At 37.3% G+C, this 12,482-nt stretch overlaps 1 protein-coding gene across 2 annotated transcripts in view; it reads left to right on the top strand.

Annotated features, from left to right (window-relative positions):
- Nucleotides 1–386: 386 nt before the first annotated feature.
- The window catches only part of DENND2B (DENN domain containing 2B), a 163,545-nt gene continuing 151,449 nt past the window's right edge, over nucleotides 387–12,482 (top strand). Inside the window, exon 1 of one of the 2 annotated variants that reach the window (XM_038568992.1) lies at nucleotides 387–425. The gene's annotated coding sequence lies outside the window, so the exon portion shown is untranslated. The remainder of the gene's footprint in view (nucleotides 426–12,482) is intronic. The other variant, XM_038568990.1, reaches the window with a different exon arrangement.

The raw sequence follows: 12,482 nt of genomic DNA, 5'->3' as shown, positions 1-12,482 counted from the left end.
TCAATCTGGTCCATTTCTGCCCCCCTCACCCCTCAACATTGCTGAATGCTTATTTGACAATTTTGTATAGTTTTATTGTTGCTTTGGACAGATGATTTACCAACCTCCTTACTCCATCATTCTGGAATTATCCTCTATGTAGAATTTTAATGTCCTAAAAATTGACACAGTATATCCTGACAGATGCAACAGCTTTTTAAAAACTAATATTTAGAACTTACTGTTCCTTCCAATTTTATCCTTCCTAGCCTTTTAAAATACGACTCTTGACTCTCAAGTTTACTTTTATGTATTCTTTTAGGATGAAATTTATATTTATTCTTTCTATCAGTATTTATTTGTTCAGTGGTCATTTATTAAGTCTTTGTTCTGTATTTCCATTTCAGGAAGCTCTCACAAGTCAAGTAGGAAGCCAGATTTCCAGGGTGAGAATTATAACAGTTTTAGAGTAAAGTTTAGTTATATGCTCTGGTCTGTAGTAAGCTTTCCTAATTATAATTATAGGTGTATTCCATTTTAAGAAATAATAGAAATATATTTAAAAATGTAAGTGATAATAGGGTGATTATATTACTTAAAATATGCTGTTTACACTCAAATATTTGTTATCCTTCAGTTTTGTGACTTTTTTCCAGTCACACACCATCCTCTTCATATTGTGGAGAGAAGAAAAAATTATCTACACACAAAGTTTCTGTATGTTTTTTTCCCTGTGAGGTCTAATCGTAACTACGGCAAAGATGTCCTGTTTGGGTGGGAGGGAGCAAACTGGGGTGAAATTGGAAGTTAGGTCTGGTGGCTGTAGATTATTAAGAAGGACGCCAAAGTTGAGGTGGCTCACATTATTATCTGAACTTACTTGATTAAAGGGAAATGTGTGGCAGGGAGAGAGGTATGTCACCTTTCATATAACTTTGTTCTTGGGTCAGGGAAATTTCACTCTATCATGGACTGGGCAAGATTGAACATAGGTGAGTGAGGCAGAGGATAACTTTCAGTATGAGAAAGGAGGAAAAGAAGATGGGTGGTTGAAATTGTAGCCAAATAGAACAAGCAGGCTTGTGGAGAGAGGAAGCACAACAGGGTCAACTAGGCTTGACACGGACCAGAGATTTCTCCAGCTAACCATAGGTGTTCTGAGTCAACAACTAGATCCTTATCATCCTTTTTGCCATCCTTATCATCCTTATTTTAAGAAAATAAAAGTCAGGTGAGGCCAAAGGATTATTTTAGTAAATATAATAATTGGATTTGGAAGTCCATTATCTGATGCATAGCACAGACAGAGGGAAATGTACTAGAAAATGTTTCAGACTAATTGATTTTGGAGTGGTCCTCTGACTAATCTTTGAGCTAATTTTTGTACTAACATCTCATTTTATAAGTCCTAGCTTGGTCTCAATGCTAGCACTTATAAAATGAGATGTTAAAACAAAAATTAAGATAATGGATATGAAGTATTTTGAAAAGTGCATTGCTATAAATGTAAGAAAATATCATTATAAAATGCTAAAATACTAACAGCTGCTGCTAAATGAAAACTTCTTGTAAGCTAAAGCTTCACCAAAATCATAATGAAAATTAATGGAAAGATAAGGCTTAATATATCACAAATTTCAACAAACTTGTATTGAGTCTATGCTTGCTGAAGTGGTGAGGTTCATGTGTGTTAAAAGTGAAGACAGATCACTTCATTGCATAGATCCTATAGATACCATAATTTAAAAATCCTTTTCTGCTTATTGTGTTTATGATGCTAGTTTAAACTCAGCACATGTGCTTTGTATGAATCTAAAGGAGATTTTTCCAAAAAAAGATGATGGTCTGTTTATCTAGGCCCTCCAAAAGCATTTCCTGCCAGGCAGTTGACATGTAGCCTTGGCACAATTTCAGAAAACTATTTGCTTCTGTTTACTCTTCCAGATACAGCATCTCCTAGGAATTGAGATGAGGAATCTCCTTTAACTCTTTTAAATTTTAGAAGCATATTTTATATAACACTTTGAGTCTACTCTTAATACAATGAAAATTCTTGTGTCTTTAAATTCTTTTAAAAAATGCATCTGTTTTAGTAATTCACTAGCAGAGACGTCAAAGCCTTAAAGTGAGTTAACCCAATGTAATTAGATATTCTTTTCCCATAAGATTAATCATGGGATAATTGTTAATATTTTCAAAATCCTTCATTAAGAAACAGACCCACTGTTGAATTTCTTCTGAAGAGTATGTTCTACTTGGTTTACTTACAATATTTTTCTTTTTCTTTTCATATAACATTTTCGAAATATTTTGTGAAGTGAGGTAGATACTATATTTAAAAAATAAATTACTCAAAACTTTTATTTCTTTGAGGGACTAAATTTGTTTCTAAATGTTTTTAATACTCATTACATAGTTAGGAATACAGGAGCATATTATAGTTTTATTGTGATCCCAGAATGCATGTTATTTCAATTAAATATAAATATCTTTAAGAGAATGTGATGGCAAATGTATTAATTTAAAGGTGAGAAATCTAGAATACAGAAAGATACAATAACTTGAGATACTGCAGTTAAGTATGAGCGAATTTAAGTCTTCTTGTTCTGATCCGAAATCAGAACAAGGCTGTGAATCAGAACACGATGACTTCTGAGTGGCAAGGATTAGAGTAAGCAACATATCAGAGACAAAGAGTATAAGAGATTGTCATATAACACCAATGGAAAGGGTAAATAGGGAACGATAAGCATATGTCCAAGGTTTGGAGGCTCAAATTCAAGGTCTGCCTTGATACTCTGGACAACACAGGTCCCTCATTTCCCACCCTCCCTTTCTCTCTGTAATTTACAAGGTTTCAGGCATAGTTGGAAGACATGGCCCTGCTTCTACACAACTGATACTGAAGACTTATGTGTTGAGATGAATGGCTCCCTGCATTAAGGGAATCAAAAGTCAACATAGTCCAGAGTCCAGAGAGTTCTGTCTTAGGGGCTGGAGTTATGAGGGCAAAATGATTCAGCAAAGCTGGGGTCACCACTGGTACCATGCACAAAGAGTTATCTTGGTCTTGTGAATTGGGGACATTGGTCCCTTCAATGACTTCTTATCTCTGTCTTGAAACCATGTTGACTCCCAGACTGCCTGGCCCAGAAACAATCTGATTACCAGCTGACGGCCTCAGCTCAATCCTGTGAATCTATACCAGCTTAGTTTTTAGGACTTCCAGCTATATATTCCAGAGGAGTAAAGAATAGGAAATCCAGAGTTGGGTTGAAACAAGCAGAATGACTGAGATAATTCTGTTAGGAAACTAGTAATACTGTCCTCGCAGAGACCTGCCTCGTCCTCACCTCCACTGCACTGCCTGTCACAGAGTAGGTCCTTAACAAATATTGGTTGAATATCAAATTATTGCAGGGACCTGCAAGTGATGAAAGTAACTTGATGGGAGAAAGAATGAGAGAGTTACTCCTGACATAGGCACAGAGCCTGAATGCAGCTTTCAGGTGTGAGAAAGATGGAAGTGCTCAGCTATTTGGGATGTCCTAGAAGTAAACTAAGGCACAAAGAAATTATTGACATATCCAGTTCTATAGAGCCATCTAGGGCAGCATTAGAAATTAACCAAGTGTCTTTGTTCTTAGATTTATGCTGTGCACACTAAACAAATGGTTTGTAAAGATTCAAAACAGTGCTTAGGCTAGCAAAAAAAAATTCTTTAATTAATATAAAGTTTGAGTAAGTGAAATTTTAAAGATGATGGAATCTAATTGATAACTTCCTTACTCTTTAACCTGCAGATAATCTCCCTTTTTAAAGTGTTGATTATACTAGTGATTATGCAGAGAAGAAGCCTGTGATGAAAATGTGGTATAAAATTGTGTTCTTTGTTCAGCAAGTTAAAACAAGCTGGTCTGTAAGCAATTATTATCTTCATCAAAATTCCTAGCTCTAATGTTTTGGCTTCATTGGCCCAGCACGTATGCCTTCTCAAACAATTGGATGGATTTAAAACACTTATGAGATGTTTGTGCTTATATCTTAACATAGCATCAGTTCAACAGGAAAAGAAAAAAAATGTAAGATTTGGCATTTGGGCATGGTTTTAAAAAGAAAATCAAACCAAAACTAAAGTAAACAAAAAGCCCATAACAGCGCTTAAATCCCTGTATACGAATGAACATTCTTTATTCAGCCTTGTAATGCCCTTAAGTAGCTGAGCAGTAGTTAGTATTCAGGAGTGTCTTTCTGCTCCTTATTCTTTAATCACTTAACATTTCTGGAAAAAATTACCATTTTTATATGGATGATACATTTTAAAGAAATCTCTTTTTGCCTTTTTTATTTTATTTTTGGTATTCCAAACAACAAATATATTCTGTATTCTAAGGAACTGTTCAGGTGCCTGCTTGAGTTAGCAGATGATTTATAAATAAATTAGCTTTTTAAATTCTGAATTTGCATATGTGTAAATGACTACGAAGAATGTGCCTTTGGATAAGATTTGGAATGTTTATTTAAAAAACAATCATCTTTTAAGATTAAAAGTATCCACAGGTGCGCTTATGTAACTTTTCCTAGTGGGTTAGGTTTCTGGTTACATTCTTTACTTAGCTAATGATTACATAGTCAAATATTTATGCTCTATATTCTTTTGAAACTACTGTTGGGGCGCCTCGGTGACTCAGTCGGTTAAGTGCTCAACTCTTGGTTTCAGCTGAGGTCAGAATCTCTGGGTCTTTGAGATTGAGCCCCAAGTAGGGCTCTGTGTTCAGTGGAGAGAGTCTACTTGTCCCTCTCCCTTTCCCTCTTTCCCTCCACCTCTCCCCATGCACTGCCCTTCTGCCCCTCTACTCTCATGCACTCTCTCTGTCTCTAAAATACATAAATACATAAATACATAAATACATAAATAAATAAATAAATAAAATCTTTATAAAAACCCAGAAATTACTGTAATATAACAGCTATTAATTGGGTAATTACCATTTACTAGATGTTGAAGATGGGTACGCCTTCAAGAGATACGTATTCTAAAAAAAAAAAAAAAAAGAGAGATACGTATTCTAGAAGAATCAACAAATTGGGTTATGGTGAACAATACTCAGGAACAGGTGTTATGGGCTATGAATTGTGCCTTGCGTGTACAGAGAGGGAGTAATTCATTTTCCCTGGAGGTAGGAGAAGTCTTTACCGAAGAGGTGATAGGAGAAGTCTTTACTGAAGAGGTGACCTTCGAATTGGGTCTATCAAAAGTATTAACTTTCTTGACATTTTCGGGAAATGACAAGTTATTTATGAGATTGGAGCATAGACTGCCTGAAGCCAGTGATAAGATATAAAGTTTGATAGAAGAGCTAGAAGGAAAAATATACAAGATTTCCCCATCAGGTAGGAGAAAAGACAATGAGATGAACAATTAAGAGATCCAGGAGGTCTAACATATAAATAGGAGTTCTAGAAAGAGAAATTAGAGAAAATTAGAGGAGGAAATTAATAAAAATAAATAAGAACATTTATTGGAACTAAATAAAGGATATAAGCCTCCATATCAAAAGGCCTACTATGTGCCTTAGAACAGTGTTAGAGGGCAGCCTGGGTGGCTCAACGGTTTAGTGCCGCATTCAGCCCAGGTCCTGATCCTGGAGACCTGGCCCGGGATAGAGTCTCACGTCGGGCTCCCTGGATGGAGCCTGCTTATCCCTCTGCCTATTTCTCTGCCTCTCTCTCTCTCTCTCTGTGTCTCTCTCGAATAAATAAATAAAATCTAAAAAAAAAAAAAAAAAAAAGAACAGTGTTAGAAAAAGTACCCATAACCTAGGCACATCATCATGAAATTTTAGGTAAAAAAGATCCTATGAGCTTCCAGAGTCAAAAAAAAAAAAAAAAAAAGGGCATCCTTAGCTGCAATATTAGAAAGGATGTGTCCAATGCCTTCTAAAATCTGAATTGGGGGTGCCTGGGTGTACCAGTTGGTTGAGTGTCTAGCTCTTGGTTTTGGATCAGGTAATGATTTCAGGGTTGTGGGGTCAAGCCCCATGAAAGGCTCCACACTTAGTGCAGTTTGCTTGAGATTCTCTCCTTCTCCCACCCCTTCTTCCCCTCTCCCTACTAGCATGCTTTTGTGCTTATGTGTGCTCTCTCTCTCAAATAAGTATCTGAAAAAAAAACTTAAAAAAGGTAAAATCTAAATCAAAAATATTTTTTACCTAGAATTCAATATCCAGCTAAACTGTCAGTCCAGTGGGAGAATAGTTTGAAATCATTTTCAGCCTTGCCAAGTATCAAAACAATTTTTACGTCCTATGCACCCTTTCTCAGAAAACTATTGGAGTAGGTGCTTACAAAAGGGATAGAAAGGGGGCGCCTGGGTGGCTCAGTCAGTTAAGTGTTTGACTTGATCTCAGGGTTGTGAGTTCAAGCCCCACATTGGACTCCATGCTGGGTGTGGAGGCTATTTAAAAAAAAGGGTAGAAAAAGAAAGAGGAAGACATGAGATGCAGGAAACAGAAGATCCAACAGAGTGGAGGTTATTCTTTGAAAGGAATAGGGAAGAAAGCATAGGAAAGGACATAGGAGAGGAATGTTGAGGGAATCACACCTTTGCTTTTTCAGCGGTAAAGGCAAGCCACCTGGTGATAGTAATTAGTTAGAAGTTTTGAAAATATACAGGCTTGGAACAATTGCTATGGAAAGCAAGAAAAGAATCTAAATCACTAATAATAGTAAAAAGGATTGTTGAGCAGTAGTCAGTATTGGGAGGAGGTTTATAGTGAAGCCTGTCCCTTTGCTTTGCACCTTTCAGTAGGGTTTCAGAAATGATAAGGTACTTTTTGTCATTCAACTTCAACGCTATTTATCAGAGATCTTTTTCCTGAGATACTCTGAAGATTTGTTTTTACAAAACTGAATTTTGGTTGGCAAAAGATCTGTTTCTTCACGATATCAGAATCTGCATGCTACGGGTGCCTGGGTGGCTCAGTCAGTTAAGCATCTGCCTTCAGCTCAGGTCACGATCTCAGGGTCCTGGGATGGAGCCTCACGGCAAGCTCCCTGCTCAGCCGGGAGCCTGCTTCTCCCTCTCCCTCTGCTCCTCCTCCTGGCTCATTCTCTCTCCCTCTCTTTCTCTCTCAAATAAATAAATAAAATCTTAAAAAAAATAATCTGCCTTCTGGAAAGCTGAGGCTCTTAATAAATCACATTTGGTAGTAAATCATACACACACACACACACAAGTTTAGAGTGACAGCTTCCAATGCATCTGTAACCCAGACTTTGAGCCCTTAAATCTTGGCTCTTGAAGTCTTGATGACTTGAAAGTTGGTTGATGAGTTAAATACTCAGTGAGGAGGAAGGAACTAAAGACAGAATGGAATGCAAGTTTATCCTGCAGGAAAAGAAAAGAGGAAAGAAAGGAGAATAAGATAAATGTGAGTGCTGGGAAGAAGTTGGCTGTTCCAGAGACTGAGGATGGCTTTGTCCTCTGACTCTAGTATGTCAGCCATGTTCCCTAGCCTATTAGTGATGCTGGGGTAGGCTACCACTTAGCAATAGAGTAGACACATACAAACTGTCACTCCCATCTTTCTGATGTTCAAATTTTCAAAGTCATAGCTATGACTATTCAAATGTTAATATGAGTAACCTTTTCATAACTATTTTAACAGAAACTCCCTAAGTATTTATCATTACAATTGTCAAGAAAATATTCTTTTTTTAAAAGATTTTATTTATTTATTCATGAGAGACACAAAGAGAGGCAGAGACATAGGCAGAGGGAGAAGCAGGCTCCATGCAGGGAGCTAATGTGGGACTCGATCCCGGGACTCCAGGTTCATGCCCTGGGCCCAAGGCAGGTGCTCAACTGCTGAGTCACCCAGGTATCCCAAGAAAATAATTATTCTACTATACTATTTATTTGAATCTGCTAAGTATGTAATATTGGTCATTACTGAACTAGTTAGTAGACATCTTCTCCTTGACTCTAACCTGTAGTCTAGAATCTCCCAAGAACTTTTTTCAGTTATGAGTGTCTACACCCTACCTCTGGAGATGCTGAATCAGAATCTCTAGAGATATCCTGGACTACAGAATTGCATTTTTACAAACTCCTCAGATGATTTTTCTCCCGAGAACACATATTTTATTGTTTATAGAAATATAAATGAATTGAAAGACGACTAGAGTTCTCAGGGGATTTCTGATGAACATCAGGCTGAAGACTACCTTTGTTTCCAACTTACTCTGTGCACTGCATCCAGAATTATTTTCCTCAAATGCACATCATGTTACTCTTTTCCTCAAAAACATGGTCTCTCCATTCCCTTTAGAGTAAGATTCAAATTTCTTAGTATTGCTTTTCTGGCCTTCCTGTGTCAATCAGAATAGGTTTAGCTTACACTGCAGTAACAACCCCTGAAATTTCAGTGGCTTAAGACAATAAAAGTCTATTTCATACTCATACAACATGTTTGGCATTAGTGGCCTATTCTGCCCCATTGTCTTACATGGCTTTAGAGTTTTCTGGTTAGAGAAGAGAGGCATACACATCTCTTATTCTTTTTGTTTGTTTGTTTGTTTAAGGTAGGCTCCACACCCAACATGGGGCTTACACTCAGACCCTAAGAGCAAGAGTCATATGCTCTACTGACTGAAGCAACCAGGAGCCCCTACATTCATTCTTAAATACTTTGGCCTGGAAGTGACACGTGTCATTTTTGTTCACAGCCTGTTGGTTAGAAAGTCATATGGCCCTCCTAACTGCAGGGTGAGTGGAACATATAAACTTCTGGGACTGGGAAAAATATTAGTAAGCATTTGTTGTATCTACCACAGACCCATATCTACATTTTTTTTAAAAAGTTGAGGTGGACTTCGTATAAGTTCATAAAAATTAACCATTTAAAAATTTACAGTTCAATGACATTAATTATATTCATGATGTTGTGCAACCATCACTTCTGTCTAGTTCCAAAACGTTTTCATCACCCTCAAAGGAGACCCCATACCCATTTCTCTCTCCCTCTAGCCCCTGGCAACCCTAATCTTTTTGGCTCTATGGATTTACCAATTTTGGATGGCACATATAAATGGAATCACATAATATGTGACCTTTTGTGTCTGGCTTCTTTCACTTGTATAATGTTTTCCAAGTTCATCCATATTGTAGGATCTATCAGTACTTCATTCCTTTTTATAGCCAAATAATATTTCATTATCTGAATACACTACATTTTATTTATCAAGTTGTCTGTTGATGGACACTTGGGTTGTTTCTACCTTTTGTGAATAGTACTATGAAAATTCATATAGAATCTATCCAAAAAAAAGAATCTGCATGCTGGAAAGCTGAGGCTCTTAATAAATCACATTTGGTAGTAAATCACATACACACGTGCACACGCACACACACATGCATACACACACACACACACACACACAAGTTTAGAGTGACAGCTTCCAATGCATCTGTAACCCAGATTTGAGCCCTTAAATCTTGGCTCTTGTGATGACTTGAAAGTTGGATATATATCCAGTTGGATATATATATATATATATATATATATATATATATATATATCCAAATTATTTATTTGGATACCTGTTTTCAATCCTTGCAGTGTATACCTAGTACTGGAATTGTGGGGTTATATGGTAGTTCTATGTTTACCTTTTTGAGGAACCGCTAAATTGTTTTCCACCTAATCTGTCTTCTTAGCCTCTGTTACTCTAGTTAAATGAGAAGCAGTCATTATTCTTAAAGTTAGTATTTCATAGCTCAGGCAATCCCTTTGCTTAAGTGACTTACTCTCTTTTATTCCACATGATGTCAAAACAGTTTTTTGCAAATGTTTAATAAATTTTTGTTGAGTGAATAAAGAAACAAAGAGCTATAGCTATTTTTTTTCTCATTTTCTATAGGTTCATTTTTTTTTTTTTGGAAGTAATATGGAAAATGATCGAAGGTATCACATTCTCACAATTCTTATTTCAGGGATGCTTTTTTGGGTGAAATTCAGTGAACTTTAGGGACAAAGATAAATCATCCTGTAATCTGGGGATATTTGATTAAAACTGATGTCATTTAAAAAAGATCAAGAACTAGTGTTTCAAATCAGCAAATATTTAGACCTTACTTTCTTCCAACCAAAAATTATCTTCAAGCCTCCGAGAGGAGGAAAAAGGATCATTTGGCAATAGATAAACTGAGGAGACCTTCCAGCCTTTTGAGCCTTTTCTTGTTTCCCGTCCATCTAAAGAGCAGCTGGTATCTCATCTTATTCTTTATTCTCTTCCAGGTCCAGCCTGCCCAGCATCATCAGTCAAGCTATCCTAATATTTGCTTTAAATAAATAATAAATAGCCTGGTATTTGGAATAAAACCCCAAATGGCATTAAAGAACAAAAAATAAATAGATCTAGGTCAGAGCAACCTGGGTGGCTCAGTGGTTTAGCGCTGTCTTCAGGCGTGATCCTGGAGACCCGGGATTGAGTCCCACATTGGGCTCCTTGCATGGAGCCCGTATCCTGTGTCTCTCATGAATAAATAAATAAAATCTTAAAAAAAAATGGACCTAGGTCAGATTGGACCTTTTTACAAGCTGATTATAGGAAAAAAAACTTGATTTTATCTATCTCTCATGCACTTAGGAAGGGGGGTAGTGAAAGGCACTGCAAGGTATTCTGTGGAGGAAACAGATTCTACTCTGAACAAGAGGGTAAGTGAAACAGTTCGCTTCAGTTAGCCCTTCAATACTTTAACAACTTCTTCCTCCTCATCCTCCTCTCCTTCTCCTTCCCCTTCCCCTTCCCCTTCCTCCTCCTCCTCCTCCTCCTCCTCCTCTTCTTCTTCTTCTTCTTCTTCAAGGGAGAGAGAGGGTAGAGAGGGGCAAAGGGAGAAGGAGAGAGAGAGTCTCAAGCAGGCTCCATGCCCAGCGCAGAGCCCAATGTGGGGCTTGATTTCACAATCTGGAGATCATGATCTGAGCTGAAATCAAGAATTGGATGTTTAATGGACTGAGCCATGCTGGTGCCCCCTTTTTAATTTTTTTTTTGAGAGAGAGAAAGAAAAAGAATAATTTAATAAATTAATAACTTATTTGTAGCTTTATGTTAAAATTCTAATTATAACACTTAAGAAAATAATAACCACTGAGAAATTTCTTTTTCTTTTAAAGATTTTATTTATTTATTCATGAGAGACATAGAGGCAGAGACATAGGCAGAGGGAGAAGCAGGCTCCCATGGGGAGCACAATGTAGGACTCTATCCCAGAACCCCAGGATCACGCCCTGAGGTGAACGAAGGTAGATGCTCAACCACTAAGCCACCCAGGTGTCCCAATCACTGAAATTCAAATGAGATTTACTATCTTGACAAAAATAACATATATCTTAAAACATATGGTTCTTAAGGTCTTTATTAATAACTTTGTAATTTATATTAATTATTCCTATCAGGACTACTAAGTTACTTTTCCTTCTTAAATTCTATGCATATATAAATATAATCGTTCTTAGATTCCAAAAGAAAATTTTTTTTTTTAAAGATTTATTTATTTATCCATGATAGACAGAGAGAGAGAGAGAGAGGCAGAGACACAGGCAGAGGGAGAAGCAGGCTCCATGCCAGGAGCCCGACGCGGGACTCGATCCCAGGAATCCAGGATTGCGCCGTGGGCCAAAGGCAGGCGCCAAACCGCTGAGCCACCCAGGGATCCCCCTTTTTTTTTTTTTTTTTTAATTTTTTATTTATTTATTTATTTATTTTTATGATAGCTACAGAGAGAGAGAGAGAGAGAGGCAGAGACACAGGCAGAGGGAGAAGCAGGCTCCATGCGCCGGGAGCCCGATGTGGGACTCGATCCCGGGTCTCCAGGATCGCGCCCTGGGCCAAAGGCAGGCGCCAAACCGTTGCGCCACCCAGGGATCCCTCCAAAAGAAAATTTTTCAGAGAAAAATGTCTACTGTCTTTGGAGAGTTTCACTGTCAGTCTGTTAACACAGTAACAGAAGGAACTATTCATTGGAGGGTTTGTTTAAGAAAAACATAAAAAGGAAGTTATTTACAAACAGATGTGGCATTTCATAACCACATCTGCATGTTAACCAGCATTGCTCGCTGAAGCTATTTGTAGTCTGGAGTTGTGCATCGTAATACTTGTAAGCAAACTGAAGATTGCAATTCTGTTAATCCTACCTGTGGACTGGAGTAGAGGGTGAATCCTTAGCCTTGCTCTAGAGTGGTAATTCTTATCTTTTTTTGAGAATACAAATCTCTTTAATAATCTGTTACAGGGTAGGGACCTCTTCTCCCCAAAATGCATTGTGCATGTATAAATAATTGTGCATTCCCTTTGAATATCTCTGGAAGAATATACAAGAAACTATAATGATTGCCTGAAGAGAGGGCAATTGGAGGACAAGAGAGGCAAGGAAGACTCTGTATATTCTTTTATACTGTTTTTTGTTTCCAACCAGGTACATATCTTACATGTATATC

Source organism: Canis lupus, chromosome 21 (assembly GCF_011100685.1).
Source record: "Canis lupus familiaris isolate Mischka breed German Shepherd chromosome 21, alternate assembly UU_Cfam_GSD_1.0, whole genome shotgun sequence".
Classification (NCBI taxonomy): Eukaryota; Metazoa; Chordata; class Mammalia; order Carnivora; family Canidae; genus Canis; species Canis lupus.
The sequence above is the reverse complement of the archived record's forward strand: the minus strand, read 5'-3'. Positions and strand labels throughout refer to the sequence as shown.